This window comes from Macaca thibetana, chromosome 3, assembly GCF_024542745.1.
Source record: "Macaca thibetana thibetana isolate TM-01 chromosome 3, ASM2454274v1, whole genome shotgun sequence".
Lineage (NCBI taxonomy): Eukaryota > Metazoa > Chordata > Mammalia > Primates > Cercopithecidae > Macaca > Macaca thibetana.
This window is the reverse complement of record NC_065580.1, coordinates 14,848,372-14,857,489: the sequence shown is the minus strand read 5'-3', so window position 1 is coordinate 14,857,489 and position 9,118 is coordinate 14,848,372. Positions and strand designations below refer to the sequence as shown.

Genomic DNA, 9,118 nt, shown 5'->3' with positions numbered 1-9,118 from the left:
AGTTCCTGGTGTGTCAACTTGGATGTGCCTCAGTTTCCTCATATTTGAAACAAGGCTTATAATCACACCGATTTCATTGCATTGTTTTGAAAACTACATTAAATATGGATAAAGTACTTAGACCCATGCTTGGCATATAGTCAGTGCTCGATAAAATATTATTTTATCTGTATTTGGGCAAATGTTTTATGAGCAGAGCAAATACTGAGTAAAAGTTTGTAGTGAGAATTAGAGTGGCATGTCCCATGAAAACGGCCGATAATGCTGGGATTAAAGTAAAACTTGCAGTATAGGAATTCCAATTAGAAACTTATGCTAACAAAATGAATTTATGTAAAAGTGAAAATGGGATGCTCATTGCAATGTTGTTTATAACAGAAAGATCAGGGCATGGGACAGTATTTCAAAAAATATAGTTCAATGGAGTAAAATGTAGCATATTCTTATATTGGAAAAGGTAGCTAATGACATGGAAAGTGGCTTATAGTGATGATATATTATTGTTAACTCAGCAATAATATAAATTACATATTTGGATTTAATTTTATAAATTAAATGATTTATATTTAATAATATAAATTAAATATAATTTAATTGCACTGCACTCCAGCCTGGGTGACAAAGTGAGACCTTGTCTCCAAAGGAAAACAAATAAAAAGATGTCTGGCGTAAAACATGGCTTGTGCAGGAGGCTGGGCGTGATTTACTTGATATTAAATATTATCAAAGATCTTCTGGATCAGAGGAGCTTCATCAATCTTTCCTTTTGTTATGTTGTCATGGTAACAATAGGGCTCAGGCTAAAGCAGCCCTTATAGTTCAGTGTAAATCATATTTAACATTTGAGAAGTTTCCCCTTTTGACTCATGCTTTGACTGAGACATTGAAAGATCTGCATGGCGTGCTGAGACGATGTGGTCAATAACGATATCTTGATCCTAAAATCTAGATCTACTAAAATTTGAAAAGTGTTTGTCTAGGAGTGGATGACTTGCCAGGTTTTGGTATCTCTTCCTCCTTACCCTGACCTTCCTTCTTCTTCACTACATTGTATTTTCTACTTTTTTTTCCTGTTTAAAAATGCTGTATCACTTGTTTTTCAGACAAAATAATTCCCTCTCCCTGTCACCCTGCAAATTAAAATGCTCATCTGATGCTGTTGGCCACCTCTTCAGAACACCTCAGTGTTTCTCTCCACCACCTGCAGTCGAGGGAGGGGGGGAGGTTCTGTGCTTCGCAGCATCGTTGTAACTCTCAGCATCAACTGTACCTCTCAGCATCTCCTGTACCTCTCATCATGGCCTGTACCTCTCATCATGGCCTGTACCTCTCATCATGGCCTGTACCTCTCAGCATCTCCTGTACCTCTCATCATGGCCTGTACCTCTCAGCATCTCCTGTACCTCTCAGCATCTCCTGTACCTCTCAGCATCTCCTGTACCTCTCAGCATCTCCTGTACCTCTCAGCGTGGCCTGTACCTCTCAGCATCTCCTGTACCTCTCAGCATGGCCTGTACCTCTCATCATGGCCTGTACCTCTCAGCATGGCCTGTACCTCTCAGCATCTCCTGTACCTCTCAGCATCTCCTGTACCTCTCATCACAGCCTGTACCTCTCAGCATTTCCTGTACCTCTCAGCATGGCCTGTACCTCTCATCATGGCCTGTACCTCTCAGCATGGCCTGTACCTCTCAGCATCTCCTGTACCTCTCAGCGTGGCCTGTACCTCTCAGCATCTCCTGTACCTCTCAGCATCTCCTGTACCTCTCAGCATCGCCTGTACCTCTCATCATGGCCTGTACCTCTCATCATGGCCTGTACCTCTCAGCATGGCCTGTACCTCTCAGCATCTCCTGTACCTCTCAGCATCTCCTGTACCTCTCAGCGTGGCCTGTACCTCTCAGCATCTCCTGTACCTCTCAGCATGGCCTGTACCTCTCAGCATCTCCTGTACCTCTCATCACAGCCTGTACCTCTCAGCATTTCCTGTACCTCTCAGCATGGCCTGTACCTCTCAGCATCTCCTGTACCTCTCATCATGGCCTGTACCTCTCAGCATCTCCTGTACTTCTCATGGCCTGTACCTCTCAGCATCTCCTGTACCTCTCAGCTGTACTTCTCAGCTCCTGTACCTCTCAGCATCTCCTGTACCTCTATGGCCTGTCTCTCATCATGGCCTGTACCTCTCAGCATCTCCTGTACCTCTCAGCATGGCCTGTACCTCTCATCATGGCCTGTACCTCTCAGCATGGCCTGTACCTCTCAGCATGGCCTGTACCTCTCAGCATGGCCTGTACCTCTCAGCATGGCCTGTACCTCTCAGCATCTCCTGTACCTCTCAGCATGGCCTGTACCTCTCAGCATCTCCTGTACCTCTCAGCATGGCCATCAGCATGGCCTGTACCTCTCATCATGGCCTGTACCTCTCATGGCCTGTACCTCTCAGCATCTCCTGTACCTCTCAGCATCTCCTGTACCTCTCAGCATCTCCTGTACCTCTCAGCATCTCCTGTACCTCTCAGCATGGCCTGTACCTCTCAGCATCTTCTGTACCTCTCAGCATGGCCTGTACCTCTCATCATGGCCTGTACCTCTCATCATGGCCTGTACCTCTCAGCATCTCCTGTACTTCTCAGCATGGCCTGTACCTCTCAGCATCTTCTGTACCTCTCAGCATGGCCTGTACCTCTCAGCATGGCCTGTACCTCTCAGCATCTCCTGTACCTCTCAGCACCTCCTGTACCTCTCATCATCGCCTGTACCTCTCAGCATCACCTGTACCTCTCAGCATCGCCTGTACCTCTCAGCATCACCTGTACCTCTCAGCATCGCCTGTACCTCTCAGCATCGCCTGTACCTCTCAGCATCTCCTGTACCTCTCAGCATGGCCTGTACCTCTCAGCATGGCCTGTACCTCTCATCATGGCCTGTACCTCTCAGCATGGCCTGTACCTCTCAGCATCTCCTGTACCTCTCAGCATGGCCTGTACCTCTCAGCATCTCCTGTACCTCTCAGCATGGCCTGTACCTCTCAGCATGGCCTGTACCTCTCATCATGGCCTGTACCTCTCATCATGGCCTGTACCTCTCAGCATCTCCTGTACCTCTCAGCATCTCCTGTACCTCTCAGCATGGCCTGTACCTCTCAGCATCTCCTGTACCTCTCAGCATGGCCTGTACCTCTCAGCATCTTCTGTACCTCTCAGCATGGCCTGTACCTCTCATCATGGCCTGTACCTCTCATCATGGCCTGTACCTCTCAGCATCTCCTGTACCTCTCAGCATGGCCTGTACCTCTCAGCATCTTCTGTACCTCTCAGCATGGCCTGTACCTCTCAGCATGGCCTGTACCTCTCAGCATCTCCTGTACCTCTCAGCACCTCCTGTACCTCTCATCATCGCCTGTACCTCTCAGCATCACCTGTACCTCTCAGCATCGCCTGTACCTCTCAGCATCACCTGTACCTCTCAGCATCGCCTGTACCTCTCAGCACTGTTGCCTGATACTCCCAACTAGCACTTGATGTTCTCAATCTTCCTGTAGTTTCCAAAACACAACTTGCTGTTTCAGGCCTCCTTGTCTTTGTTCAGGCTATTCGCAGGGCCTAAAATATCATTTCCTCTTCAGCTATTCGTATTTTTTATTCTTCTAGTTTATTTACGCATCACCTCCTCCAAGAACCTTACTGACTAGCAACCCCTCTTCCCACCTGAACCACCCAGCTGTCCTATCATCTCTTCTCTGAACTCAAAGAAGCAGGAATCTTGTGGCATTCATCACTGTGTCCTAGAGCCTAGCATAGCACCTGGCATATAGTTGATGCTCAAGTAAGATTGTTAAGCTGAGCTGAACTGAATCAAGGGGGATTTGTGCTTCCTGCAAGAGAGAAAAAGACAAAAAAGTTTTCTTGGGCCATGTACAGGTATTTTTCAGATATGATTTGAAATGTCTTGAAATTTTCCTTAAGAGAAGCATCCAGAAGGCCACACAAGCTGTTTCTGACGGACTCCACAAAGACTCGGCTACGAGTTGTTTGATTTAGACAGACTGCAATCATACCATGGGCTGGACACATCTGGAGGCTTTTTAAGGCATGGGCAAACATGTAGCATGCCATGAACGCAGCACGTGGGTTTACTGAGGGAGAGAAGCCAGAGTGTCAGCTTCTCAAACTCCAGATGTTAAAAACTCATCATTTTCTAAATTCCTTCATCACTCACAAGAACAAAACAGACTCCAGTTTACTCCAAGGTATCCAGTTTGTTGCTCGTTCCCATTTTCCTTGCCCTCCACTTCAATTCATCCTCCCTACATTTTTTGATGCTGTGTGTCCTCCATCACCGTATCCATCATCCACCTTCAGGCCACCATCATCTCGCGTGAACGTGTTGTCTTTCAACCTGCAGCTCTGTTTCTTTCCTATATTCTCATCAAATAGCCTCACAACTAGCAGACACATCTTTCTAGAACACAGGTCTGATCATGAGTCTATGTGTGAAGAAGTCTGCAGTGTTTTCCCCATTATCTACTGAATGAAATCTAAAGACCTGAGTTTGACATTCAAAGTCCTCTACTATCCTGCACTATTTGCTTTTTTATGCGACTAAGCACATTGAGCCCATAATCCAAAACTCACCTAAAATACCCCGATTTCCATGAATGTCAGTGATTATTTTTGCAACTGAGGTCATATCTGCACCCTCTGAATGTTCTCATCTTTAAGTTTTATTATGGTTTTAAGACTTTCTGTTTCCTTTTTCTTTAACAACATCCATACATGATTTATAATTGTGTATCCTCAAACAACTATCCTATTTTTTTTGTGTACAGAGTAGGCCATCAGTAAACATTTGTTAAATAAGGTATTTGGGGCTAATTTCATAAACATTACTCCAAATAATATTTTTTGAGGATACACATTAAATTATTTATAGGCAAATAACTGTCCAATTGAAAAACTCTATGATTCTTTATAATTATTTAGCTTTATTGTGATATAATTGATATGTGAAATTTACATGTTATATCTCAACAAAGGTAAAAATTTTAGATAATTGGAGTTTTTCTGCAATGTACAATTTAGACAATGTATACAATGTACAACTAAAGATAAAACGTGAAATGTAATGTACACATTTTGCTGAGCTTTGACATATGCATACACCAGTTATACCATCCTTTATGAGGTATCTAAAGTAGTAAAAGTCATAGAAGCAGAGAAGAGAGTGGTGGTTTCTAGGGGCAGGGTGAAGAGGGAAACGGGGACTTATTGCTTAAATGGTTAATTTTAGGTATTGACCTGGCAGGATTATGGAATACCTAGAGAACTGGTAAAGTACTGTTTCTGGGAGTGTCTGTGAGGATGTTTCCAGAGGACACTAGCGTGCGAGTCAGTGGACTGACTGGGGAAGATCTGCCTTTAATGTGTGTAGGCACCACGCAATCCACTAAGGGCCAATTGAATAGAATAAAGAGGGAGAAAAGGATTGTCCTCTCTCTGTTTCCTAGAGCTGGGACTCTCTCCGCACCCTGCCCTTCAACATCAAAACTCCGTGCACTGGCCTGAGGCCCTGAGACTGCAGCACTTACACCAGCGCCCCCGGACCCCGGGTTCTCAGGCCTTCAGACTTGAACTAAAGATTAAACCTTCTGCTTCCCTGGTTCTGAGGTTTTTGGACTTAGGCTGAGCCACAGTGTTGGCATCCCAGCAAGTCTCCAACTTGATGGCTTGTTACCATACTCCTCAGCCTCCATAATTGTGTGAGCCAATTCTCCTAACAAATCCCTTCTCATCTATCTATCTATCTATCTATCTATCTATCTATCTATCTATCTATCATCTATCTATCTATCATCTATCCTCACACATATCCGATTGATTCTGTCTCTTTGGAGAACCCGAACACATGGGCATAAAGTTTCAGTTATGCAAGATGAATATGACATAGAGATCTGCTGTACACAAGACAATATTGTGCACTTTAAAATATGTTAAAAGAACAGATCTCACGTTAAGTGATCTTACAAAAAAACACACACTCAAAAGAATACAAGGACATTTTTAGAGGTAATGAGTTATGTTTGATCCTTTGATTGGTTTGATGGTACCACGGTTGAATGTATATGTCTCTAATGTATTTTTCCAATTACAGCTGTTGTACATAACAGGTTACCTGTCCTGATTATTCATCTCTGCCACTCACTTAAAAATATTATCAATTTTCTTGAAACATAATAATACATCTCATGCTGTAGCTATTAGTTTATGTTCAGCTATACCAACAGTAGACTGTTGTATAGTGTCAGAAAATAATGTGTATTTTGTCTTGTGTACACGATAAATAATTAGTCCAGGACAAATAAAACAATGCAGTGACCTTCTGGGGAAAAATATTATCAATTTTCTCAAGTAGTGTTTGTTTGATGTTAGTACCATCTAGTGGGAAATATGAACAGTGTTCAAGAATTAAATCAGCATTGGGGAGTTAGTATTGAGACAGGCCTTGAACATCACCTTGTCCAATATTCTCTATTATTCAAAGGAATAAACTGAGACTTAGAAACTTCCAGAACTTTCTCAAGATTTGTGTAAGGCTGAGCACCCATTATGTGAAATAAACTGTTAGGTGGAATGCAAAGAATTGTATTTACCACCAACATGGAGACATAAGATATTAATAAGTAAAATGTGATAAAATGTTTGAATTATGCCATATGAGTAAAAAACTGCTAATAAAATGAACACAAATTTCTATAAGAGCTTAGAAGAATAAGAAAAACATGCTCAAAGTGCAGTGAATAAAAATGCAGTTTCAGAAGAAGTGTAATTTGTGTTAAATCTTGAAAGCTGCGTAGGTGGATAGCTAGAGAAGCAGGGAAGTAATATTTAATGCAATGGAAAGGAGAGAAAAAAGACATCAAGGAACAAAGAGCATAAGAGTAAGATGAGAAAGTAAGAGGGCATTAACTAATTTAAGTGAAATGGGTATGAGTAAATCAATTTGGTATGAGAAGATAAAGAATAAATCACAAACTCTAATCACTAAATTGGGTCAGTGTTATGAAGGACTTCTGCAATTCAAAGGCAAAAAACTTGGAATTGGTAATTCAAGTTATTTAAGCTGCAGTGGTTAGAGTTTCAAATTATGACTATATATCAATAATTTTTAAAGGCAAATATCTTAATGGCATATGAAAGAGCATTTCTGTCTTGAAATAACATTTCCACTGAAGGATCGCACATTGATTCAAAAGGTGTTATATTTCAAATAACTTAAAAGAAAGTGAAAATGATGTGCTTTGAAAAATTATGTTGGATGACTCATAAAGTAGCTCTGATGACAAAGACACGAAGGTCAAAGACGTAGGTGAAAAGTTAGAATGAAATTGTGGCATGAAGTCCAGTTGAAAAAGGATTCTGACTAAATCATTCAACTTTATTAAGTATTACATGTGACTTAAGTGTGGAATTAAATGAATAAATGAAATAGAAACATAAAAAGAAGGGTGGTAATAACTGCCGCTTATTGCTTTATGGCATTACTGGGATTGTGCTTTACTTTGTCTTGGTTACTTTTGATATGTTCCGTATTCCTCACATTTTTATAACATACGTTTTTTGTATAATCAGACAAATACGTTTTTCAAAACTGAATAAACAAAGAAGCATTTTGTATTTAATTTTTCTTTAAAAGTTATGCATCGACAAGGTTTAACATTCTCAGGAGTATACAGGGAAGAAGTTGTTCTTGCTTGCCCATGTCTTGGGAATGGATCTTGACTCCTGGGAGACGCAGTGTAAAGTGAAAGCCATAAATCCGATTTTATTATTTTTCTAGCACATTTAGTGGTTTTGGTATATTTATTGGGTAATCAAACTTTGCCTTACTGATTTGTGATGTCATAGTCATCATAAACAAAATTTCAATATACATTGAAAATTACGTGCTTTATAATTCAATATACATATTGAAAATATGTGCTTTACTTAAAATCTTTTTATTCTGATCCATTGATGTGTCTCTCTAACCATCCACCAGTAACAGACTTCAAATCACTCTGATTTTATGTTTGAAAATACAAAGACCAGCCTTCCTCATAACTCTTCTCTTACAGAAGTGTCCCGCTGTTCATTCTTTTTTCTTTTCCATATGATTTCAGCATCATCCTGTCTACAGTTAAAACAAATCCTGTTGTGACTTCCACTGGTTTTGCCTTATAATTATTAAATCGCTTACAGGAAATTGGCATATTTATAATGTTCAGTCTTATTCAAGAACATGGTCAAGTTTGTTGCATCAGTAAGTACTGTTACAAAGCTTGTTTCAGATAGTATTTACATGTTTTGTTAAATTTTGGTAATTTAATTTTCTTATTTTATTAGTAATTTGATTTTTTTGAATTGTGTTTAGAAAATAATGCAGGTATTCATTTTACTTTTGGAAATTAGGTTTCTTTTAGGCTTGATATGTGGCCCTTCCTTCCTTTCTTCCTTTTTCTTTTCCTTTTCTTTTCTTTTCTCTTTTCTCTTTTCTTTTCTTTTCTTTTCTTTCTTTTCTTTTCTTTTCTTTTCTTTTCTTTCTCTTTCTTTATGAGTTTTCTACTGGCATTTAAAAAGAAGGTTCGACTGGGCATGGTGGCTCATGCCTATAATCCCAGCACTTTGAGAGGCCGAGGCGGGTGGATCACCTGAGGTCAGAAGTTCAAGACCAGGCTGGTCAACATAGTGAAACCCCATCTCTACTAAATATACAAAAATTGGCCTGGCGTGGTGGCAGACGCCTGTAATCCCAGCTACTTGGGAGGCTGAAGCAAGAGAATTGCTTGAACCAGGGAGGCAGAGGTTGCAGTGAGCTGAGATCATGCCATTGTGCTTCAGACTGGGCAACAAGACCGAAACTTCATCTCAAAAGAAAAAAAAAAAAAAGAAGAAAGTTCACTGTCTGTTTTCAGGTTTCAGAGACTGTGAAATATTAATTATATCTATTTTGTTAATTATGCTATTTAGACCTCTGTTTTATTTTTTTTCCCATAATCTGATACAGAGTGAAAAAAGTTGAATTCCTCACTCCTGCTAGTTCTGTGTTCCTATTTCTTCTTGAGTCACTTCTAGATTTT

The 9,118-nt window shown here is 40.6% G+C and overlaps 1 long non-coding RNA gene across 4 annotated transcripts; it reads right to left on the bottom strand.

Annotated features, from left to right (window-relative positions):
* Positions 1 to 1,513: 1,513 nt before the first annotated feature.
* On the bottom strand, positions 1,514 to 3,752 carry LOC126950772 (uncharacterized). Of its 4 annotated transcripts, XR_007724288.1 has the most exons (5): positions 3,466 to 3,752; positions 2,630 to 2,781; positions 2,279 to 2,373; positions 1,993 to 2,049; positions 1,799 to 1,840 (listed from the first exon to the last, which is right to left on the bottom strand). It is a non-coding gene; the product is annotated as an uncharacterized LOC126950772 (long non-coding RNA). The 4 variants fall into 4 exon arrangements; XR_007724291.1 differs by lacking the exons at positions 1,799 to 1,840; positions 1,993 to 2,049; positions 2,279 to 2,373; positions 2,630 to 2,781; positions 3,466 to 3,752 and adding exons at positions 1,514 to 1,555; positions 1,917 to 1,954; positions 2,222 to 2,231; XR_007724290.1 differs by lacking the exons at positions 1,799 to 1,840; positions 1,993 to 2,049; positions 2,279 to 2,373; positions 2,630 to 2,781; positions 3,466 to 3,752 and adding exons at positions 1,647 to 1,688; positions 1,917 to 1,954; positions 2,222 to 2,231.
* Positions 3,753 to 9,118: the final 5,366 nt, after the last annotated feature.